This window comes from Triticum aestivum, chromosome 6D (assembly GCF_018294505.1).
Source record: "Triticum aestivum cultivar Chinese Spring chromosome 6D, IWGSC CS RefSeq v2.1, whole genome shotgun sequence".
In the NCBI taxonomy this organism is placed as follows: Eukaryota; Viridiplantae; Streptophyta; class Magnoliopsida; order Poales; family Poaceae; genus Triticum; species Triticum aestivum.
Genome location: NC_057811.1, coordinates 428,285,681 through 428,312,536, shown reverse-complemented (window position 1 = coordinate 428,312,536; position 26,856 = coordinate 428,285,681).

Genomic DNA, 26,856 nt, shown 5'->3' with positions numbered 1-26,856 from the left:
GGAGTCTGCTAGATTGTACATGTGGCAAAATCCGGTGGGGGGCTAGAAGATGGTGCGAGGGGCCGAGTGGAGGGAGACTATGAAGGAATGCACAAGTGCGAGATCGATATTTAGAGAGAGGGGGCGAACACGTGCGCTGTTGCGCGCAGTGGCGGAGCCATGAAAAATAAATGAGCTAGGGGGCCAAGCATTGCTAATCCTTTACGAGGAGGGTCAATTCATGAACTTAAACCATTTTTAGCAGCAATTGTCTAATGATCACATTCATATTAGCCTCGATATATAGTGATGTTAGGGGGGCAGGGGGCAGGGCCCTTACTGCCCCTGTCTTCGCCATTGTGCACGCGTCTAAGAGATGAAGCGGAAGGCATGGATGATGAGAGGGGGACGTTGGATATATAATTAATGTGGGTGTATTAGCTATATATGTTAATCCTATATAGAGAGGTATAGATTGATCGATGTGGACGTGGGAAAGAGGGTGAGACCTCACTGGATATATCGATTGATCGGTTTGTGTGGAAAACTATGAAAGACCTAGCTATATACACACATACATAGAGGAACATCGATCGTTGCGCATGCACGCGTGAGAGATAAAGAATGCCCGATATGATGGAGAGGGGGATGTGTGTGGGTGTGTGCCTTCATGGGAGACCGACCTGAAGAAAAAGATTGTATGCGTGCGATGGATAATGCCGACTGGTAGTGTGTGTGCATGCATGCACGAGAGAAAGTTAGTGGTACAATTATAAAGAGAAGACTACTGTGTGGGTGTAAAAGAATAGGTGAGGTCATAATCAATGTAAAGTTGAATTCAAATATTTGAATAAGAGATCCTGATGTTTGAAACCCATGCATGCATGAATATAACGGAGATCTGCGCGGTGTGGTTTGGAAACGAGCATGTTGTAATGTATACACATTGAACAAGGTCAGACTGATTTGAATTTGAGATACCGATGGCAGACATCATTTGGCCACGTCGCATCCGTGCATGGACACACTATTCTAATTGGAGATGATGGGCGGCTTTCGCATCACATATCTATATCTATACCCCTATATATATATATTATATTTTATATTTTTTATATTGTGTGCGGGTAACTTTAACTTTGAAAGATGGTCGTTGGATGAGGCGAATCCGATGGTCCAAAGATGGCAAATTTGAGCACTACTGGCCGTTGGATATCATCTAGATTCCACCAGATTTCGCCACATGTATAATCTAGAAGACTCCATGGTTGAACTTAAGCATAATGCACAAACATCAAAACACAAGCACTTCTTATTTGTTCTAGAATCTTCCGTATCAGAATTGCCCAAATGTTTTTCTACATGATTTGCCATTATTTGTTTTTACTTTATGTCTTACGACGCACAATTCCATGAATCTTAAAATAGATTAGCTTTCTTATAAAAACTAGATGATTTTGAATGAAATGAACTATAAGAATTAAACGAACATCTACATCATGCATATATGACTCAAAGCTTGCATGCTATAATGTGGTATTTATTCATAATTTGGTTGCCAAATCTCATGCGTGCAATGCACGTGTACCTTACTCTAGTCTAAATGGTGTTTGTGTGTGTGTTGTGCGTGTTGAGGTGCAAATTGTCTTTTTTTGGGTACACGTTAAGCTTGTTCTTCCGAAATTTCAAGCCGCGCCTTGTTATGCCGAAAATTCAAGCTAGCGTCTCTGTCTATCGTGCTGCGAAACTCCCGCCTCTTCAACCCGCGCCTTGTTAGCCCGAAATATTTAAGATATATCTTTGTCTCGTTGTGCTCCGACAACTCCCTCCATCTCAACCCGCGCCTTGCTATTCCGAAATTACAACGCGCGCGAAAACTCCCACCTCCTGTGAAATCCCGACACGCGAAATGCCCGTGGTACCCCTGAACCGAAAGAACCGCCTCAAATCGGTGGGGGTACTTTCGTAACTTACCCCACATTTCGGACAAGCGCGTCTCTAAGCCATGGTTCCCCACTGCCATCCCATCCGCCCACCCATTCGTACACCGAGGCCGCGAAAAACCCGCGACGAAACCCCACACCCTGCTCCGTCCGCCACCCAGCCGGAGCCTCTTCCCCGACGACGTCGTCCACAGCAACACCTCGACGTCCCTCATCCACCGTACCGGATGAGGATCCGTCGTCGATCTCATCGTCCCACCGGTTCAGCCACCCCGTCCTCCACCTCCAAGGAGCTGCCCCGACGTTCCCCTCATCTTTCGCGCCACCTCCGTTTCCACACCGCCGTCTTCACCTGCACCACCGGAAGAGCATCATCATCACCGTTTCCTCAGATGAAGCTGCGGCCTAATCGGCGCCACCAAAGAGGTTGTACACTAATCGCCGCATTTTCTTCTTGATTCGATCTCACGGTGCTGCCGGCGCTCGGTCCCGAGCCGACACGGCGCGGCTCCATCCACGGGGGCGTCGCTGGCCACGTCCTCCACGGTGTCGCTCCCTCGGTGTCGACGTCCACATCAGTAGGAGCTGCTGCTGCTTTAGCTCTCGCTCGCGCTGCTGCTCTGCTCTTGCTCTCGGTCCCATGCCTGGTCTGCTCTTGCTCGCGCTGCTGCTCTCGCTCTTGCTCTTGCTTGCGGTGCTGCTCCGATTTAGCTACACTTCAGTCGACTGAATCGACTTTTGGGTCAGTCGATTTTCAGGGGGTGGAGGGGGGGGGGCTCGCCGGGGTGAAGGAAGAACCAGCCGCAGCGGGGAGGGGGGCTCGCCAGAGAGGTACACCACTATCTATCTTAGGGTTCAGGATGGGGGCGGTGGTCGCCCGCGGTGGCGGGGCGTTGGAGGGGCGGTGCCGTGGGGATTGCCGAAGAAAAAGGTCGGCACTGGGGGCCCTAGAGGGATGGCCGGGGCGGCGGCGGACCGGCAGTGGGGAGTGTTTTCGGGGCGGGCGGGGCGGCGCACCGCTGGCCACGGGCGGCGGGGGGCTGCTGTTTGGCCGGTGGTGGCTGGCGGCTCAGGGGGGTGGAGGTTGAAGATGAACCACAGTCGCTTGATTTCGTATCCAACAGCTGCAAAATCGACTGACCAGAGATGAAAAAGTCAGTCGACTGACGTGTAGCCTCACCTTGCTAGTGCGTTCAGTTTCGACAGCAAAATTCAGTTTTTACAGCAAAATTCAGTTTCCACAGTTAAGTTCAGTTTCGACAGTTAAGTTCAGTTTCGACAGTTAAATTCAGTTTCGACAATTAATTTCAGAGATGAGCGGCTGATGTATTTTACATCTAGCACTTTGTGGTTATGTATTTTATGTCATGTATTGGAGATGCTATTAGAATTCCACTCAGGTTAACTTTGTTCATTGTCTCTCTTGTCCTGCTTCAGCCTCGGCGTCGTACAACTCACCGGAGCTGCTCCAACGATGAAACCCTCCATCACAGCAGAGTAGTACCTCGGGCTCCATCTCCAGACGCCTAAGATCTTCTTCCCCTCCTCCGACAGCCAAGTCAGCCGAAGCATCCTCACCGGCCAACCCAATCATGCTAAGATCGACATGGCTTCGCCAAAGAGGTTGTACACTTGTTGCATCTCTTTTTTACTCTACATGTTATATATATTGTCCACTGAGCACTCATAGTAACGGGAAATACGATTATTTTATACTACTATATGACAAGCAGTGAGGTACCAGGCAACTTAGCTATCCGTGATGGACTCTCTTGAACGCCATCATTATTTATCTCAGCGCGTTTGAGCTGTGCATTTGTCGATGGGCCTGGGAGTTGAGCTAGTATGGCAGTGGCCTGGGTCCAAAGTAATAGAAGTAGCACAAAAACATTTTTTTAGTGTAGGATTTTCCTTGCTCAAGCCTGCCTACTAGAATCGCCAGTGCTTGAAAGGAAAAGTGAATGAAAAACATCGGAATTGGAAAGTTTCCTATGGTACTACTTTTCATGAATTTGGTGCAAAGGAATGGAGCAAAGGAAAACTGTAGGATTTGTTCCTTTAGTGTCTCCTTGAAAGAAAAACCGTAGGAATTCTAATTTCCACTTCTCCTCCTTTTCATATTCCTATTCATCAAGCACAAGACTAAGAGATAGTAGCATAATAGCATTATAACCGTACATTTTCTTGTGGTTTGACTTAATCTCACCATGCTTTTTTGCATCCTGTGATCTTCCAATTGTTGTGAATCAAACACCCAGATTGGCAGAAATCCTGTGTTTTTAAATTCTCTGTTTTGCACGTGCATTCCTATCCTATTCCTGTCTATTTCCTATCCCTGCATTGTTAGAATCCTCAAATTCAAACAAGCCCTTACTCAATTACTTCTGTTACAGATATGTGTCAAAGAAAACCTTGTGTGGTTTGTCCTGCTCCTGCGGCGCTGTGTTCCACCCCAGCTCAGCTGCTCCAACGATGGAAGGGTTCACCACAGCAGGGATCCGCTCTCCAGACTGTCTTTCGCCGCCTCAGATCTTCTTCCCCGCCGCCGGCAGCCACGGCAACTGCATTACCATCATCAACTGAGCAGATGACCTTGAGGACTACACGGGTCCGCAAGAGAGGTCGCACTCTTCCGTGTCTGCTTACGTTATGCATCGCTTAATATGATGACATGCTACATTATCGTCGTGTTCACCTATTAGACTCCGAGTCAGGTCCAAACTAATGCTGAAACTTGAGTTTTTAAATGGTTGTGGGGTACATATTGGGGCAGCAATCAGTACTATCTGTCTACTATCTGGTTAATCTCCGGTGTCTACTATGAGTTTCATGTTGGGTGCAAACAAACATTAAAGGAGCCATTATCTGTATTTTTTAACTAAAGCTATTATCTGCCTGCTATCATTGGTTTTGGGTCTATCCACAGTTTGCTACCATCACTCTGGATTTGTGCATGCACTCCTTACATAATCTCACTATGTTTTATTCCTATGCATGCCAGTTATTGTACACAATGGAACTGATCATGTAGAGCAAAAGAGACGAGCCTTGCGTGGCAATAAAATTTCATGCAGACGTCGTTCCATGGTGGGCGCAAAGGCAGCCCCCCTCCACCCATTTCGGATCGTAATCAAGAGGAAGATAACTGTTCTGAGGGGGATTCAGAAGGAGAAGACCACTCCTATTTACCCCATGAGGTCTTCGCTCTAACTTGGCATGCTGATGTTGGTAATATCATGCATATGGTGCCTTGCATTGCTTACTGTATACATTAAAGATGTCATCTGCTTAGTTTAGACATGCTTTGTGTCAATGCCATCTGTTTAGTTTCTTTATCGTATATGTGAATCATGCAATGCCATCTTGTCTAGCCAGGCATCATATATGTGAATTTTGCAATGCCACCCTGGTTAGCCAGTCATCTTATATGTGAATTATATCATGCCATCATTTTTTTATTACGTGTTAAATTTGTCAACAATTTTAGTACATTCAATTACTCTTCCTGTGCATCAGCCATTCGGCACGGTCATGGAAAAATCTGGAGTGGAAACAAGGTCTTCAGAGCAGACAATGCTATCTGACGAAGCGCATGTCTTGCTGGTTACCGATAGCTCCTCAGAGGAGGATTCAGAGACAGATGACCAGTCATATTCCCCCCCCGAGGTGCATGCCCTAACTTGGCAGGGTTATGTTGCTCATATCGTGCGTATGGTATCTTGCATTGCTATGTCATTTGCTTAGTTTAGACATGCTTTGTGTGAATGCCACCTGTTTAGTGTCTAATTACCATATATGTGAATTATGCAATGCCATCTTGTTGCAAGACATTATATATGTGAATTATGCAATGTTATCTTGTTGCAAGGCATTATGTATGTGAATTATGCAATGCCATGCTGTTTAGGCAAGCGTCATATATGTGAATTATATCATGCCGTCCTTTTTTTGTATTTCTCATTGCTTTTGTCGACAATGTTTGTATATTCAACTGCTCTTCCTGTGCATCAGCCATTTGAATTGGTGATGGAGAAATCTGGAGTGAAAACAAGGTCTTCAGAGCAGACAATGCTACCTGCTGAAGCAGATATCTTGCTGGTTACAGATAGCTCTTCAGAGGAGGATTCAGAGGCAGATGACCAGTCCTATTATCCCCCTGAGGTGTATGCTCAAACTTGGCAGGGTTATATTACTCATATAATGCATATGTTGTATTGCAATGCTTAGTTTTTACATCATATACACAATATTGAATGCCATCTCCTTAGTTGACACATCATATATGCGATTGCCCTCTGCTCACTTCCTTAGTATATAAATCATATATTTGAATTATGTCATGCCATGATGTTTACATAGACAGCATGTATCTGAATTATGGCATGCCAACCCATTTTCTAAAGACATAATATAGTTATATCATCTCATCCTGTTTACATAGTCATCATATTTTAAATTATGTCATTCTATCCGTGAATTATATCATGCCATCATGTTTCCATCGACGGCATGTTTGTGATTTATGGCATGCCAACCACTTTAATAGACACATCGTATAGTTATATCATGTCATCCTGTTTACATAGTCATCATATTTTGAAGTATGTCATTCTATCCTGTTTAGTTAGCCATCATACATGTGAAATTGTGTCATGCTATCCTGTTTAATTAGCCATCATATATGTGAAATTATGTCCTGCTATTCTGTTTGCTTAGACAACATAAATGTGAATTATTTCATGCCCTGTTTTCTTCCCTACTATCCATTGCACCTGTCTATCTTACAATGTCTGTACATTCAATTACTTTTCTTGTTTATCAGCCATTTCAATTGGAGGGAGTGATGGCAGTATCTGTGGGAGTAAAAACACGGTCTTCAGAAAAGATCGTGCTACCTGTCGATGCAGATAGAACCACGGTTGTACTTGCCCAAGAACCAGCCCCACCACACATAACCCACACTCATGCAGATTGTACCCCTACCCAGTTGGACAGAGAACCAGCTACACCCCTTCTAACCCCAACCCCAGCAGATAGACACCCAGTTCCCGTTGACACAGCACCGTCTCCACCACAGAGCACCCAAACACGAGCAGTTAGTAAGGCAACTGCAGTGCCCAAATCACGAGGACCACCACTCCGAACCCGAAGTCAACGCTTAAAGCAGAAGAAGAATTGTTCTCAGGTCAGGTTCCGTAGCTATGGTTCATACTACTTTGCTCTTGCATCACTGTATTTACTGATACCAACTAATTTCAAATTTGAAGGATGCAATTGAAACTCCAATGGCGCAACAGGTATGTTTTAAACCTGTTTCTTCAACGTGTTTGGCTGTTTGCTGTTGTAACTTGCTCTATGTTGATTTCAGTTTCAATTGAATAAACAGTTATGTTCTCATGCCATGCACATTACAAGTGTTGTTATTGCTGTGTAGTTTCCCACACTTATATTCTGTCTATGCTGCTTTGTCTTAAATAGATATGATTCGAACTGTATCTATCTTGATTTGGCAACATAAACTAGAATGATATAGACCATACAGTGACCATACTACATAGATATATGTTTGTTTCATGCTGTTATCCTGTCCACCTTACTACTGAACTGGTTTACCAAAATGAGTTTCATATACTACATTGTAAACCTGAGATGTGTTTGTTTGTTTCTCTTTTAGAACGCGGATAAAATATTGGAGAAGAGTACCCTGTTATGCAATGGTAAAGGAAGTAATGCAGATAAGGTTCAAGATAGTGAGACATCCCTGTTGGTCTCCAAGAAAGCTGATAAAAACTATATTGAAGACACTGAGACAACCCCAAAGTCCTGTCTTGATGTAGTGTTCGAGTTACTGGCTACCACTGCTGGCACCAGCTCTTCGAACTCGTTGCCTGAATCAGTTCGGCTTCTTGAGTCTCAACTTCAAGTTGAAAGACATCGATCAGATGTTATGCGACAGGAAGCCGAAGGACTGAGGAAGTCCCTGCAGAATTCAGATGCATACTTTCTGGTGCAACAGCAAGCGCTGGAGGACTTAAGCGCCAAACAAGAGAAAGTTAATAAGCTTGCTAAGCATCTTGCCAGCATTATGGGTACCCAGGATATTGTTTCTTGAGCTCTTCTGAAGTGGTTTCAGTTCTGGACTTGTTTTGCTGCGGCGTTTATATGCTGCTGTGTTCCCTATATTTGCACTGGTGGCGAACTTTGATGCCCAGTGGATGTAATATGTGTAATAGCCGTGATAGCCTAGTGTAAGTTGCTTGCTTATTTATTTCCTTGTTGTCTTGTTTATTTGTTTGCTTGTAGTCAGTGCAGTTCTTTTTCTGCGGTTTGCTAGTGGCTGCAATAACCTATTTTTTAAAACTAGGCCACAATAACCATGGGCTAATATTTACTGTAGTGACACTGGGCCTCCTACGGGCCGTAGAAACAGTGGGCCTTCTACGGGCCGTAGAAACAGTGGGCCTTCTACGGGCCGTAGAAACAGTGGGCCTTCTACGGGCCGTAGAAACAATGGGCCTTCTACGGGCCGTATCATCAATGGGCCTTATACGGGCCGTATGATCGATTGGCCAAACATGGGCCAAACAGACCGCATTCTGGCCGTAAACGGGCTAGAGTTGGAATCGTCCGTTCATGGGCCGACCATAACGGGCCATCGTTAATAGGCCGTATTTGATGACGCTATGAAAACGGCCCAACGTATTAACGGACCACAAACGGGCCGACTGTAACCACGGGCTGAATTTGGCCCACAAGCAGAAAATGACAGTAACGGGCCGTAAGTAAACGAATGCTGGAAAATAGCCCAAGAATAAATGGGCTCTGAGAAGGCCGAAAGATAACATGGGCTGGAAACGGCCCAACGGAATAACGGGCCGTTAATGGGTATAAAGTGATACACTGTTCTTTACGGGCCAGTTTCACCACGGGCCGTTAATGGGTGTAAAGTGATACACTGTTCATTACGGGCCAGTTTCACCACGGGCCGTTAATAGGCCAAGAGTTACATAGGGCCTCATATGGGCCGAAAGACGTCATGGGCCATACATGGGCCAGAAGTGAAAACGGGCTGGAATCATATTGGATGGCCCAGATGACGCTACTGGGCCTAATTCGAATAGGGCGTAACGGGCCTTGGGTTAGCGGGCTGTAAATGGGCTATATGCGAACATGCCGTTAACAGGCTTTCCATGGGCCGGCCCGCCACCTTTTGACCAAGTCAAACGGGCCGGCCTTTTCACAGGAATGGGCCTCTGTTGGGCCGTGCCACGTGTCGACGTATCATAGGCGCCTTCTGTCCAATGAGTGGATGAGATCTGTCCCAGCGATGAGCCGCCACGTGTTTCCTCCAGCCAATGATGATTTTACACGTGGAAAATCCCCATTGGTCGGGGCCGTTAACGGGTTATCGGATCCAAAACCCGACCCTATAGCTTAACGTCGTTCCGTTATAGTGGATGCCACGTGTCGGTCACCCTTGACGAAAGCACTCCTGTGACGCGCGATTTATCGTCATGGAAGTGGACACTTCCGTGATGATAATTTTGGTAATGTCATGGAACACTTCTACGACAGCACAGGTATGACTATCTTGATTCTGTCATAAATTTGTCATGGATGTACATGCATGACAAAAAACGCGACCTACTGTGACAAACACGTATCATCACAGAAGTGTATTTTTTTGTAGTGTGATTTGATGTAGAAAACTGTGTGGCATTGGGCTATCCATCACAAGCGCTTTTACTGCCGAAACCGTTTGCAAAGTTCCATGACCCATCTGTTCTCTTTTTATTTTTGCCTGTAATTTATTATTCGAATTGGAAATTTTGAAATATGAAACGTGCAATTCAAATTCTCAGCACAATGGTTCAACAACGAATCCATAAATAAAATTGCCAGTACAATATGTTCAGTAATTATAGGATTAGGCAGCAATTAACTATGATGAACCACAATATTTAAAGGCGGTAAAGGTGAAGAGACAAGTGTAAATCATTTTGACTGCCGACGGTGTTGAAGAAGCGGAATGCCCATAATGTGCCTTCCTGCATGCCATAGGCACGAACCACTTTTGTCCAACCCCTTGTGATGATTGCCCGCCCATCCTTCACCGCCTTCAGGAAGATTTCTAGAGCATTATCATGGTAGCATGAATTATATACTTTAACCTTAGTTGCCTCCACTCCGGTCATGTAGTTTGCAAGGTAATCATCAGTAAATAGCTTCAGAAACCACTGAGAAGAGAAAAATATCAGATACTGAGGTCTAATAGAGTAACTTGTTGTGGGCAGGGGAAAAGGCAACACATTTCTTACCATCCTAAAGTTGAGTGTTGTCTTCGACAAAGTGTAAATAAAGAGCTTAATTCCAATCACCCGTTTCTTTTGCCTAACAATCTTTCTAAGTTTCCTCACTTGACGCTTGTTCATGAATATCTCATTGCCCCATACGCAAAAGGGATCTAAGCGTGGATCAGCACCGCTCATATATGTACCTCCAAGCAACCAGTAAATGTTAGAAGCTAAACTGAGATTGCCCAAATGATGTAAAATAAAACTACCTATGTTCCTAAGTACAAGTATTTTTCTTTGAGTTTTCAATATGAATTACATAAAAATGTACATAGATTATAGATATAGTTTAGATTAGAATCTAGATTCACTCATTTTGCTCCTTATGTAGTCTATATTGGAATCTCTAAAAATACTTATATTTAGGAATAGATGGTGTATAAGACATGGGATGCAGCTAACCTCGACGGCAAACAACAACATCGCCCATTGTAGCCCTGTGTAAGTACATGGAAAGCCAATGTTAACCACAACAGGGTTAACATCCACCAAAAATAGCAAATGGTAATAAAACGGTAGCATCTGTAGTGATATCTTCAAGAGTAGCACGGTAGCAAAGGGACGGATTAAAAAATGGATACAATTGTTAATTGCAACAGGCTTAACAACATCCTAATTCATTTTTTGTAAGTTTGTAGCCATTGAAATACAACTCTTTAAAAATGGATACAACTGTTAATTGCAACATGCTCAACAACATCCTAATTCATGTTTTTTAAGTTTGTAGCCATTGAAATACAACTCTTTAAAAATGGATACAACTGTTAATTGCAATAGACTTAATGGCCATTGAAACCGGTACTGATAAAAATGCAATTGGCAGAGTTAAACATCACAGGGCAGGTGCTGCCAGAGCAGATAATGGCCCTGTTGTCTATAAAAAGGTAGGGAAAATAGCTAAAACGTGTTAGGCATGTTTACTACAACATGCTTACTACATCGACCGTACACAACATAGCCATTAATTGCAACTGGTATTGGTAAGATTGAACTAGTGAGTACATACTTGGTAAGTCCTGAGAGGTAGTTGCTGGGGCACATCACCTTGGCCAGAGCCCGCCCAAAGTCAGCAGCGCGGAGGCGAGTTGTTCCTCTGGGTTGAAGCGTGGATCAGTGCCACTGAATTGTGTACCTACAGGCAACCAGTAAATGGTAGAAGTTAAACTGCAATTGCACAAATGATGTGAAATAATGTAAGACATGGGATGCAGCTAACCTCGACGACAAACAACAATATCGGCCGTTATGACCCTATGTAACTACATGGACAGGCATGTTAAGTAGAACAGGGTTAGCATCCACCAAAAATAGCAAATGGGCAGCATCTCTAGTATATCTTCATTGCGGAGAGTAGCGTGGTAGCAAATGGACAGATTAAAAAATGGATACAACTGTTAATTGCAACAGGCTTAACAACATCCTATGTCATGTTTTGTAAGTTTGTAGCCATTGAAATACAAATGTTTAAAAATGGATTCAGCTGTTAATTGCAACAAGCTCAATAGACATTGAAACCGGTATTGATAAAAATGCAATTGGCATAGTTAAACATCACAAGGCAGGTGCTGCTAGAGCAGAGAATGGCCCAGATGTCTATAAAAAGGTAGGGAAAGTAGCTAAAACGTGTTAGGCATGTTTACTAGAACATGCTTAATACATCGACCGTACAAAACATAGCCATTAATTTCAATTGGTATTGGTAAGATTGAACTGGTGAGTACATACTTGGTAAGTCCTGAGAGGTAGTTGCTGGGGCACTTCATCTTGGCCTGTCGTGGTATTCTCACGGGGGGGGGGGGTGGCGAGACGACAGATGCCACAAGGTGTCTTGAGTGTGAGGGCAAGACCGCTGCCGGAATATCCAGGGACGGGTATGCGAGTAGCACGGGCTAGTTTACCCAGATTCGTGGCTCTCTAGAGAGATAATACCCCTACTCCTGCATGTCTGAGTATATATGTGGGGTGTACATCGGGTAGTACAAAGTGCTCCTGGAGCTGTATCTGAGATCAGTAGCAATGAGAGCTAGCTAGCTAGTGTGGCACATGTGTCTGGCCATGTGTGGCCGTGGGAGTGTGGGGCTCCCATGAGTGCCCATGAGAGTGTGTGGTGGATGGATGTATGGTTGCTATATAGTGTGGCTAGCTTAGCATGGGTGGTGGTGGCGTTGGTTGTAAGCTACCATGGGTAGCTTACAAACCAAGCCATGTAGTGGTATGGGAACAAGGGGGCATGGTGGGAGTGTCATACTTGTCTCCTGGGTCACTTCATAAATAGTGCCCAGGGACAAGTGACACTGTACATGACGGCTGGAGGTGACGCCTGCACAGTGCCGGGTACGGTCGTCTCGTCGGTGTCGGCGGTTGACTTCGGGCAGCTGGCTCGTTGGCGCAGCCAGACGGGGAGCAGGCTGGGTGGCGAGTCGACCCGGGCAGTCAGACAGGGGCCGCCTGGGCGGCCTGAGCAGTCGGACTGAGGGGCTTTGCTAGCTCGGATGTCTTGAAATATCGTCTTGCCGTCTCGGGGTACCCGTGGTCAAAACTTGGGAGGCTAAAAATATCATCTTCATTAAACATAGCATCCCCAAGCTTGGGACAAACATTAATTGCAACAAATATATTCTCAAACATGTCATTCTCATCAAACATAGCATCCCCAAACTTGGGCCTTTTCATATCATAAGCATAATCACTCTCATCATTAATAGTATGGATAGCACCGATAGTATAGCAATTATCATCATCACAATGAGTAATAGGAGCAACATCATTTAGGAGAGATACCTTTTTACCTTTGTTTATCCGTCTTTTCTTTTTCTTCTTCACATCATATGTGGGTTTAACCCTCTTTTTTGAGCTCCTTATTAACGAGATTGGTTGGATGGAAGGCTCCTCCTCGTTACCTGATTCATCATAAGAAATAATAGGAGGATATTGGGAAGTCTCTTCCCTTTCATTAGTATTCTCTTCATCTTCTATTTGTTTTCTTTTCTTTATGTAATTGGCAATATAAGGATTTTCAATGCAATTCACCGCACAATACATAAAAATTTCTTCTAGATCAATATCAAGGAATTTCTCAAGGTTATATTCTGGAATATGCTTAGTTATACGTTTCATTTCTTCATAACCCAAAAGCAAACTAAGTTCATTATGATGTGCAAGGGAAATCAAGTCATCACAACTTTTGGACACGATTCGATCATGAAACAATTTGCATTGGAGATTTAAATGACCAGGTTCATTGCAAAGTTCACAAGTATGGCAAAGAAATTTTAAATTTTCAGCACAAACATCTAGCCTTTCTTGCAACCATTTAGTTTCCAAACACTTATGCCTCTTGCAAAATCTATTTTCCCTAATTGGTGTGTACTTGCAAGCTCTATGTATTCCACAAAAGTTGACATGCTCATAAGAGACATTTTCATCATGACTAGTGCAATCATCATTAGTACTATGGATATTCAAAGAGTTCATACTAAAAACATTGCAATCATGCTCATCATCAAAAGATTTAGTGCCAAACATTCTAATGCATTCTTCCTCTAGCAATTGAGCACAATTATCGGAATCCTTATTCTCATGAAAGATATTAAAAAGATGAAGCATATGAGGCACCCTCAATTCCACTTTTTGTAGTTTTCTTTTATAAACTAAACTAGTGATAAAACAAGAAACTAAAAGATTCGATTGGAAGATCTAAAGATATACCTTCAAGCACTCACCTCCCCGGCAACGGCGCCAGGAACTGCTTGATGTCTACTACACAACCTTCTTCTTGTAGACGTTGTTGGGGCTCCAAGTGCAGAGGTTTGTAGGACAGTAGCAAATTTCCCTCAAGTGGACGACCTAAGGTTTATCAATCCGTGGGAGGCGTAGGATGAAGATGGTCTCTCTCAAACAACCCTGCAACCAAATAACAAAGAGTCTCTTGTGTCCCCAACACACCCAATACAATGGTAAATTGTATAGGTGCACTAGTTCGGCGAAGAGATGATGATACAAGTGCAAGATGGATGGTAGATATAGGTTTTTGTAATCTTAAAATATAAAAACAGCAAGGTAACTAATGATAAAAGTTAGTGTAAATGGTATTGCAATGCTAGGAAACAAGGCCTAGGGTTCATACTGTCACTAGTGCAAGTTCTCATCAATAATAACATAATTAGATCATATAACTATCCCTCAACATGCAACAAAGAGTCACTCCAAAGTCACTAATAGCGGAGAACAGACGAAGAGATTATTGTAGGGTATGGAACCACCTCAAAGTTATTCTTTCGGATCGATCTATAATAGAGTTCGTACTAGAATAACACCTTAAGACACAAATCAACAAAAACCCTAATGTCACCTAGATACTCCAATGTCACCTCAATTATCCGTGGGTATGATTATACGATATGCATCAAACAATCTCATATTCATCTATTCAACCAACAAATAGAACTTCAAAGAGTGCCCCAAAGTTTCTACCGGAGAGTCAAGACGAAAACATGTGCCAACCCCTATGCATAAGTTCATGACGTCACGGAACCCGCAAGTTGATCACCAAAACATACATCAAGTGAATCACGTGATATCCCATTGTCACCACAGATAAGCACATGCAAGACATACATCAAGTGTTCTCAAATCCTTAAAGACTCAATCCGATAAGATAACTTCAAAGGGAAAACTCAATCCATTACAAGAGAATAGAGGGGGAGAAGCATCATAAGATCCAACTATAATAGCAAAGCTCGCGATACATCAAGATCGTATCACCTCAAGAACACGAGAGAGAGAGAGATCAAACACATAGCTACTGGTACATACCCTCAGCCCCGAGGGTGAACTACTCCCTCCTCATCATGGAGATCGCCGGGATGATGAAGATGGCCACCGGTGAGGGTTCCCCCCTCCGGTAGGGTGCCGGAACAGGGTCCCGATTGGTTTTTGGTGGCTACAGAGGCTTGCGGCGGTGGAACTCCCGATCTATTCTGTTACTCGATGTTTTTAGTGTATATGGACATATATAGGTGAAAGAAGTCGGTCAGGGGAGCCACGAGGGGCCCACGAGGGTGGGGCCACGCCCAGGGGGTTGGGCACGCCTCCCTGCCTCGTGGCTTCCTCGAAGCTTCCCTGATGTCTACTCCAAGTCTCCTGGATTGCTTCCGTTCCAAAAATAACTCTTCCGAAGGTTTCATTCCGTTTGGACTCCGTTTGACATTCCTTTTCTTCGAAACACTAAAATAGGCAAGAAAACAACAATTTGGGCTGGGCCTCCCGTTAATAGGTTAGTCCCAAAAATAATATAAAAGTGTTTAGTAAAGCCCATAAACATCCAAAACAGATAATATAATGGCATGAACACTTCATAAATTATAGATACGTTGGAGACGTATCAGCATCCCCAAGCTTAATTCCTGCTCGTCCAAGATAGTATATTTATATGTGAAATCTCTCTTCCCTCAATATTCTTTCATGAATTGTTCAAGTGACCAATACAATGTTTGCTAACCTTCAATAAATTTACCACCTCTACTTCTTATATGTGAAGTCATTACTCCCCATGGGATAAGCATATGAAACATATATAATTTCAGATTTGTGATATTCAAATCATTCAACTATTTACTCATAGGATATAAGTGAAACACACGAGTAAATGACAAACTACTCCAAAAAGATATAAGTGAAAATCAATGAGTAGTTAAATAATTATTTAGCTATGTGAAGATTCTCCCATTTAATAATTTCAGATCTTGATACTTCACTCAAACAGCAAGCAAAACAAAATAAAATTACATCTAAGAATAGCAAACATCATGTGAAGAAGCAAAAACTTAGGATCAACCGATACTAACCGATAGTTGTCAAAGAAGAAATGTGGGATGCCAACCGGGGCATCCCCAGGCTTAGACGCTTGAGACTTCTTGAAATATTATCTTGGGATGCCTTTGGAATCCCCAAGCTTGAACTTTTGTGTCTCCTTAATTCCTCTCATATCACTGTCTCCCTAAATCTCAAAAGCTTCATCCACACAAAACTCAACGAGGACTCGTGAGATAAGTTAGTATAAACCAATGCAAAAAAAACTTATCATACTCTTCTGTAGCAAATCACTAAAATTATTATTCAACATTGCGTACTAAATGCCTCTGCATATTTAATAGTCCTATCCTTGAATAGAATCATTAAAGAAGCAAACATATGCAAACAATGCAGACATAACAGCAATCTGCCTAAACAGGACAGTCTGTAAAGAATGCAGCAAGATCCATACTTCCCTAGCTCCAAAAATTATTAAAGAAAATTCCAACTGTAGTAAATTTATCAGAGCTTATTATGCAAAATGTTTCAACATTTTATCACATTTGTATTTTCTAGGGAATTTTTGCAACAACGGTAAACTTTCTGTTTTCAAACAGAAACATGCAGACTTGTAAAATAGGCATAGTAAAGGCTATCAATGCCACTTTTATTGAAATAAAAGATGCAAAACATTGTTCTAAATAACATCAAGAAAATCCTAACAAAATAAATTGATGCTCCAAGCAAAACACATATCATGTGGTGAATAAAAATATAGCTCCAAGTAAAGTTACCGATGAATAAAGACGAAAGAGGGGATGCCTTCCGGGGCATCCCCAAGCTTAGGCTCTTGGTTGTCCTTGAATATTGCCTTGGGGTGCCTTGGGAGTTCCCAAGCTTAGGCTCTTTTCCACTCCTTATTCCTTAGTCCATCGAATCTTTACCCAAAACTTGAAAACTTCACAACACAAAACTTAACAGAAAACTCGTAAGCTCCTTTAGTATAAGAAAATAAATAACCACTTAGGTACTGTTGTGAACTCATTATAAATTCATATTGGTGTAATATCTACTGTATTCTAACTTCTCTATGGTTCATACACTCCGATACTACTCATAGATTCATCAAAATAAGCAAACAACACATAGAAAACAGAATCTGTCAAAAACAGAACAGTCTGTAGTAATCTGTATCAAACTTATACTTTTGAAACTCCAAAAATTCTGAAATAAATTGGTGGACCTGAGGAATTTTCTATTAATCATTTGCGAAAATAATCAACCTAAAAGCACTCTCCAGTAAAAAAATGGCAGCTAATCTCGTGAGCGCTGAAGTTTCTGTTTTTTACAGCATGATCATAAAGACTTCACCCAAGTCTTCCCAAAGGTTCTACTTGACACAAACACTAGTTAAACATAAAATCACATCTAACCATAGGCTAGATAGATCATTTATTTCTAAACCAGAGCAAAAAGCAAGGAACAAAAATAAAATTGGGTTGCCTCCCGACAAGCGCTAACGTTGAACGCCCCTAGCCAGGCATGATGATTTCAACGATGCTCACATAAAAGATAAGAATTGAAACATAAAGAGAGCATCATGAAGAATATGACTAGAACATTTAAGTCTAACCCACTTCCTATGCATAGGGATTTGTGATCAAACAATTTATGGGAACAATAATCAACTAGCATAGGGAGGCAAAACAAGCATAACTTCAAAACTGTAAGCACATAGAGAGGAAACTTGATATTATTGCAATTCCTACAGGCATATATTCCTCCCTCATAATAATTTTCAGTATCATCATGAATGAATTCAACAATATAACCAACACCTAAAGCATTCTTTTCATGATCTACAAGCATAGAAATTTTATTACTCTCCACATAAGCAAAATTCTTCTCATTCGGAATAGTGGGAGTATCATAAGAAACTCGAATACTATAAATTGTTTCCACATTAAAAGAGTAATGTTCAGAAAAAGGGTAATCTTAATCATGACAGGTTTTATAAATATAATCATCACTACTTTTTATAGCATAAGTGTCATCACAATAATCATCATAAGTAGCAACTTTGTTCTCATCATAATCGATTGAAACCTCTTCCAAGATAGTGGAATTATCACTAAATAAAGTCATGACCTCTCCAAATCCACTTTCATATTTATCACAATAAGATTCAACATCCCCCAAAAAAGTGGGATCATTACTTCCTAAAGTTGACACTCTTCCAAACCCACTTTCATCAATATAATCATCATAAGTAGGAGGCATGTTATCATCATAATAAATTTGCTCATCAAAACTTGGGAGGCTAAAAATATCATATTCATTAAACATAGCATCCCCAAGCTTGGGACAAACATTAATTGCAGCAAATATATTCTCAAACATGTCATTCTCAACAAACATATCATCCCCAAGCTTGGGCCTTTCCATATCATAAGCATAATCACTCTCATCATTAATAGTATGGATAGCACCAATAGTATAGCAATTATCAGCATCACAATGAGTAATAGGAGCAACATTATTTGGGAGAGATACCTTTTTACCTTTGTTTATCCGTCTTTTCTTTTTCTTCTTCACATCATATGTGGGTTTAACCCTCTTTTTTGAGCTCCTTATTAATGAGATTGGTTGGATGGAAGGCTCCTCCTCGTAACCTGATTCATCATCAGAAATAATAGGAGGATATTGCAAAGTCTCTTCCCTTTCATTAGTATTCTCTTCATCTTCTATTTGTTTTCTTTTCTTTATGTAATTGGCAATATAAGGATTTTCAATGCAATTCACCGCACAATACATAAAAATTTCTTCTAGATCAATATCGAGGAATTTCTCAAGGTTATATTATGGAATATGCTTAGTTATACGTTTCATTTCTTCATAACCCAAAAGCAAACTAAGTTCATTATGATGTGCAAGGGAAATCAAGTCATCACAATTTTTGGACACGATTCGATTCTGAAACAATTTGCATTGGAGATTTAAATGACCATGTTCATTGCAAAGTTCACAAGTATGGCAAAGAAATTTTAAATTTTCAGCACAAACATCTACCCTTTCTTGCAACCATTTAGTTTACAGACACTTATGCCTCTTGCAAAATCTATTTTCCCTAATTGGTGTGTACTTGCAAGCTCTATGTATTCCACAAAAGTTGACATGCTTATAAGAGACATTTTCATCATGACTGGTGCAATCATCATTAGTACTATGGATATTCAAAGAGTTCATACTAACAACATTGCAATCATGCTCATCATCCAAAGATTTAGTGCCAAACATTCTAATGCATTCTTCCTCTAGCAATTGAGCACAATTATCGGAATCCTTATTCTCATGAAAGATATGAAAAAGATGAAGCATATGAGGCACCCTCAATTCCATTTTTTTGTAGTTTTCTTTTATAAACTAAACTAGTGATAAAACAAGAAACTAAAAGATTCGATTGCAAGATCTAAAGATATACCTTCAAGCACTCACCTCCCCGGCAACGGCGCCAGAAACTGCTTGATGTCTACTACACAACCTTCTTCTTATAGACGTTGTTGGGCCTCCAAGTGTAGAGGTTTGTAGGACAGTAGCAAATTTCCCTCAAGTGGATGACCTAAGGTTTATCAATCCGTGGGAGGCGTAGGATGAAGATGGTCTCTCTCAAACAACCCTGCAACCAAATAACAAAGAGTCTCTTGTGTCCCCAACACACCCAATACAATGGTAAATTGTATAGGTGCACTAGTTCGGCGAAGAGATGATGATACAAGTGCAATATGGATGGTAGATATCGGTTTTTGTAATCTGAAAATATAAAAACAGCAAGTTAAGTAATGATAAAAGTGAGCGTAAACGGTATTGCAATGCTAGGAAACAAGCCCTAGTGTTCATACTTTCACTAGTGCAAGTTCTCTCATCAATAATAACATAATTGGATCATATAACTATCCCTAAAGATGCAACAAAGACTCACTCCAAAGTCACTAATAGCGGAGAACAAACGAAGAGATTATTGTAGGGTACGAAACCACCTCGAAGTTATTCTTTCGGATCGATCTATAATTGAGTTCGTACTAGAATAATAGCTTAGGGAAGGAATCAACCAAAACCCTAATGTCACCTAGATACTCCAATGTCACCTCAAGTATCCGTGGGTATGATTATACGATATGCATCAAACAATCTCATATTCATCTATTCAACCAACAAATAGAACTTCAAAGAGTGCCCCAAAGTTTCTACCGGAGAGTCAAGTCGAAAACATCTGCCAACCCATATGCATAAGTTCACGAGGTCACAGAACCCGCAAGTTGATCACCAAAACATACATCAAGTGAATCACGTGATATCCCATTGTCACCACAGATAAGCACATGCAAGACATACATCAAGTGTTCTCAAACCCTTAAAGACTCAATCCGATAAGATAACTTCAAAGGGAAAACTCAATCCATTACAAGAGAGTAGAGGGGGAGAAGCATCATAAGATCCAACTATAATAGCAAAGCTCGCGATACATCAAGATCGTATCACCTAGAGAACACGAGAGAGAGACATCAAACACATAGCTACTGGTACATACCCTTAGCCCCGAGGGTGAACTACTCCCTCCTCGTCATGGAGATCGCCGGGATGATGAAGATGGCTACCGGTGAGGGTTCCCCCCTTCGGCAGGGTACCGGAACAGGGTCCCAATTGGTTTTTGGTGGCTACAGAGGCTTGCGGCGGCGGAACTCCTGATCTATTCTGTTCCTCGATGTTTTTACGGTATATGGACATATATAGGCGAAATAAGTCGGTCATGGGAGCCACGAGGGGCCCACGAGGGTGGGGTAGTTCCCAGGGGGTAGGGCGCGCCTCCCTTCCTCGTGGCTTCCTTGAAGCTTCCCTGACATCTACTCCAAGTCTCCTGGATTGCTTCCGTTCCAAAAATAACTCTCGCGAAGGTTTCATTCCGTTTGCACTCCATTTGATATTCCTTTTCTTTGAAACACTGAGATAGGCAAGAAAACAACAATTTGGGCTGGGCCTCCGGTTAATAGGTTAGTCCCAAAAATAATATAAAAGTGTTTAGTAAAGCCCATAAACATCCAAAACAGATAATATAATGGCATGAATACTTCATAAATTATAGATATGGTGGAGACGTATCAGCGCGCCAGCGCACCCACCGGGTGTAGCCCCTGAGATTCGGGCCGACTGCTGAGCAGTCGGCCCGGATCTCCCGGCAACTACTTTGTCTTCTTCCTCGCGGGGGCGTGTCAGCGCACCCGCTGGGTGTAGCCCCCGAGATTCGGGTCGACTGCTGAGCAGTCGGGCCGGATCTCCTAACAACTACTTTGTCTTCTTCCTCGCGGGGGCGCGTCAGCGCACACGCTGGGTGTAGCCCCCGAGATTCGGGCTGACTGCTGAGCAGTCGGGTCGGATCTCCTGGCAACTACTTTGTCTTCTTCCTCGCGGGGGCGTGTCAGTGCACCCGCTGGGTGTAGCCCCCGAGATTCGGACTGACTGCTGAGCAGTCGGGCCGGATCTCCTGGTGGCTACTTTGTCTTCTTTCTTATTCTCTTTGTCCGGCTATGGGCAGCCGGACGCACATTTCTTTTTCATCCGGTTGGGCAGTCGGCCCTCTGGAAACGGGCTGTCAGCTCGCATTTATCTCCTTCTTCTTTTTGGGCACTCAGCCACTTCTTTCTCAGCCGGCTTGGGCAGCCGGCCTGGGCACACAACTTTTTTTTATCAGCCGGCTGTGAGCAGCCGGAAGCACACCCTCTTTTTTTTAATATCAGTCGGCCCCTTGACTTTTCTCTCGGACTCTTATTCCCTTTTTCTTTCTTTCTTTGTCTTTTTCTTTCTTCTCGGGGCAGCCGGTCCCTCTGCTTCTTTACGACCGGGAGGCGGAGGGGAGTGACCCGAAGGCGGCTAGACCGGGAGCCGGCCAGAGGGTGTGGGGTGAGGCCGCGGGGCCCTAGAGGCGGCCAGGCGAGCGGGGCAGAGGCGGCCAGGCGCCCCTGGACGGAGGCGCCGGGGCGGAGCCGATGCGGGAGGTGATGACCCACAAGTGTAGGGGATCTATCGTAGTCCTTTCAATAAGTAAGAGTGTCGAACCCAACAAGGAGCGGAAGGAAATGACAAGCGGTTTTCAGTAAGGTATTCTCTGTAAGCACTGAAATTATCGGTAAAGATGCCCATAAGTTTGTCTTGTCTTGTGATGAATGTCAAAGAATTGGTAATATTAGTAGACGTCAAGAAATGCCTATGGATTATTCACTTGTTATTGAACCATTTGATGTTTGGGGCTCTGATTATATGGGACCGTTTCCTTCCTCTAATGGCTATACACATATTTTAGTTGCTATTGATTACGTTACTAAGTGGGTAGAAGCTATTCCAACTAGTAGTGCTGATCATAACACCTCTATTAAGATGCTTAAAGAAGTTATTTTTCCGAGGTTTGGGGTCCCTAGATATTTAATGACTAATGGTGGTTCACACTTTATTCATGGTGCTTTTCGTAAAATGCTTGCTAAGTATGACGTTAATCATAGTATTGCATCACCTTACCACCCACAATCTAGTGGTGAAGTAGAACTGAGTAATAGAGAGATCAAATTAATTTTGCAAAAGACTGTTAACAGATCTAGAAAGAATTGGTCCAAGAAACTTGATGATGCATTATGGGCCTATAGAACTACATATAAAAATCCTATGGGTATGTCTCCGTATAAAATGGTTTATGGAAAAGCATGTCATTTACATCTCGAACTAGAACATAAGGCATATTGGGCCAATAAAGAGCTCAATTATGATTTCAAACTTGCCGGTGAGAAGAGGCTATTTGACATTAGCCCACTTGATAAGTGGAGAACCCAAGCCTATGAGAATGCCAAACTGTTTAAAGAAAAGGTTAAAAGATGGCATGACAAAAGGATACAAAAGCGTGAGTTTAATGTAGGTGATTATGTGTTGCTATTCAACTCTCGTTTATGATTTTTTGCAGGAAAACTCCTCTCTAAATGGGAAGGTCCTTACGTTATCGAGGAGGTCTATCGTTCCGGTGCCATAAAAATCAACAACTTCGAAGGCACAAATCCGAAGGTGGTGAACGGTCAAATAATCAAGCACTATATCTCAGGTAATCCCATAAATGTTGAAACTAATGTTATTGAAACCGTAACCCCGGAAGAGTACATAAGGGACACTTTCCAGAACGTTTCAGACTCCAAAAAGGAATAGGTATGTGGTACGGTAAGTAAACCGACTTAAAACAGTTCTAATGGCAATTTTTCTCTGTTTTGGAATATTTAAGAAAATAGGAAAATAAGAAGTAGTCCGGGAAGGACACGAGACATCCATGAGGGTGGAGGGCACTCCCTACCCCCTGGGCGTGCCCCCTGCCTCGTGGACACCTCGTGTGCTCTCCGGACTCAGTTCTCTTGCACAATACTTCTTTTGGTCGGTACAAATTCATTATATAATCTCCCGAAGGTTTTGACCCTCGTATCACGCAAATATCCTCTGTTTAGGTTTCGGGTTGTTTCCTGTCAGAGTTGTCAAGGCCAGGCATCATGTCGACCCCCTCCTCCAACAATGAGGGCAACGATGCTTGGCTAATGAAGATAGAGCTGAAGAGGGCAGAAGATGGGCACCGGAGACATGCCAGGGAGCCCATGAGGCAGAGGGGCGGGCCCAGGGGGTAGGGCGCGCCCCCACCCTCGTGGCCAGGGTCCCCCTCTGGTTGATTCTTTCTCCAGTATTTTTTATATATTCCAAAACGTGCCTCCGTGAAGCTTCAGGACTTTTGGAGTTGTGCAAAATAGGTCTCTAATATTTGCTCCTTTTCCAGCCCAGAATTCCAGCTGCCGGCATTCTCCCTCTTCATGCCAACCTTGTAAAATAAGAGAGAATAGGCATAAGTATTGTGACATAACGTGTAATAACAACCCATAATGCAATAAATATCGATATAAAAGCATGATGCAAAATGGACGTATCAGGAGGCCAGCGACGGCGAGGCGGACGTGCAGGGCGAGCCAGGGGCCGAGACGCAGAGGGCTTGCTGGTGCGACTAGCCGGCGGCGGGCCCAGATGGTCTTGGCGGCGAGGGGGCGGAGCCGGCGCATGGGCCCAGCGAAGCAGTATCTGGACGATGGGGAGAGCCGGGACAAGGCGAAGGCGGGGCTCCAGCCGCCGGAACGCGAGGCGGGGCAGTCGGTGATGACCCACAAGTATAGTGGATCTATCGTAGTCCTTCCGATAAGTAAGAGTGTCGAACCCAACGAGGAGCAGAAGGAAATGATAATTGGTTTTCAGCAAGGTATTCTCTGCAAGCACTGAAATTATCGGTAACAAATAGTTTTGTGATAAGGTAATTTGTAACAGGTAACAAGTAACAAGTGTAAATAAAGTGCAGCAAGATGGCCCAATTCTTTTTGTTGCAAAGGACAAGCCTGGACAAACTCTTATATAGAGAAAAGCGCTCCCGATGACACATGGGAATTATCGTCAAGCTAGTTTTCATCACGCTCATATGATTCGCGTTCGGTACTTTGATAATTTGATATGTGGCTGGACCGGTGCTTGGGTGCTTCCCTTACTTGGACAAGCATCCCACTTATGATTAACTCCTATTGCAAGAATCCGCAACTACAAAAGAAGTATTAAGGTAAACCTAACCATAGCATGAAACATATGGATCCAAATCAGCCCCTTACGAAGCAACTCATAAACTAGGGTTTAAGCTTTTGTCACCCTAGCAACCCATCATCTACGTATTACTTCCCAATGCCTTCCTCTAGGCCCAAATAATGGTGAAGTGTCATGTAGTCGACGTTCACATAACATCACTAGAGGAAAGACAACATACATCTCATCAAAATATCGAACGAATACCAAATTCACATGACTACTTATAGCAAGACTTCTCCCATGTCCTCAGGAACAAACGTAACTACTCACGAAGCATATTCATGTTCATAATCATAGGAGTATTAATATGCATATAGGATCTGAACATATGATCTTCCACCAAATAACCCAACTAGCATCAACTACAAGGAGTAATCAACACTACTAGCAACCTACAGGTACCAATCTGAGGCTTTGGGACAAAGATTGGATACAAGAGATGAACTAGGGTTTGAGGTTTGATGGTGCTGGTGAAGATGTTGATGAAGATTGACCCCCTCCCGATGAGAGGATCGTTGGTGATGACGATGGCGATGATTTCCCCCTCTCGGAGGGTAGTTTCCCCTGCAGAACAGCTCTGCCGGAGCCCTAGATTGGTTCCGCCTCGTGGCGGCGGAGTTTCTTCCCGAAAGCTTGCTTATGATTTTTCCTCGGACGAAAGACTTCATATAGCAGAAGATGGGCACCGGAGGCCTGCCAGGGGGCCCACGAGGCAGGGGGCGCGCCCCCACCCTCGTGGCTAGGGTGTGGGCCCCCTCTGGTATTTTCTTCACCCAGTATTTTTTATTATTTCCAAAAATGACTTCCGTGGAGTTTCAGGACTTTTGGAGTTGTGCAGAATAGGTCTCTAATATTTGCTCCTTCTCCAGCCTAGAATTCCAGCTGTCGGCATTCTCTCTCTTCATGTGAACCTTGTAAAATGAGAGACAATAGGCATAAGTATTGTGACATAATGTGTAATAACAGCCCATAATGCAATAAATATCGATATAAAAGCATGATGCAAAATGGACGTATCAGTCGGCACGAGCGCAGAGAGGCTAGACGCTGCTGGGTCGCGGGCTGTTGCATCGTGGGCAGCGGGACAGAGGACCCGGATGCGGGCGGGGTGCCAGATGGAGCCGGCGGGGGTGAGGTAGAGCCGGCAGGCGCTGGCGCGCGGTCGGGCACGGGACGGCCATCGTAGGGTGCGCCCGGGAGGCAGCACAGGCGGCCGGTGCGCCGCGGCGCCGCGGGCGGGCGGAGTAGCAGGCGGCCAGACCGGCTGGCGCCATGCGCGGGGGCGTCTGCGGGGAAGAGGCGCGGCGTAGCTTGTGCGGGAGTTCGGGTCGGGGCCGGGCTCGGCGAAATCCAGTAGGCCGACGACGCAACCGAACAGGGGCAAAGGCACCGAAGCTCGCGGACGGAGCAACGAGCGTTTGCGGCGGCTCCATGACCGCGTGCATCAGAGCCGACGCAGCGCCAGTTGAGGGCACGAGAGGAGCAGCCAAACTGGCAGCTAGGAGCTTCGAGGTGGCGCCATGAACGAGCAGAGGCGGGCAGACGAGGAAGGGGAGCTTTCCCGGTGGCTGGGGAAATCGGGCGCCCACGTGTGCGTACGCGTCCCCGGGCGACGGCGCACGAGAAGAAGAATGAGGGGAGCGCACAGAGTCATTTTCTGGGAAGTGTCTGGGATATGTGTGAGGCATGCCTGACTTGTGTATGGCTATACCTTGACCATTGCATGACTTGCATCTAGCTAGCTAGCATAGATGATATATGGAGCAGTGAACGCCCGTTTCGGCCGGAGCAAGGCGCAACGCGGAGGGGATCAGACGTGAGCGGCGCGTGGATGGATGCGGGCGACCGAAGTGAGGCCCCGCGCGCGGCGGGCGCGCGGACGGACGGCCGGCGTCGCAACGGTGGTGACGAAGAGGGCGAGGCCGACGATGAGGGCGCGCCGCCCCTCGCGGCTACTCTGGGGGCGTGTCGATGTCGAGCCCTCGACCGCTATCGGAGAGACGGCGCGACGCTGCGGCGATAGAGGCGAAGATGGTCCCGCCCGGACTGCGAAACCAGCAGCAGCAGGCCCCACGGTGCGCGCCAACTGTCGTGGT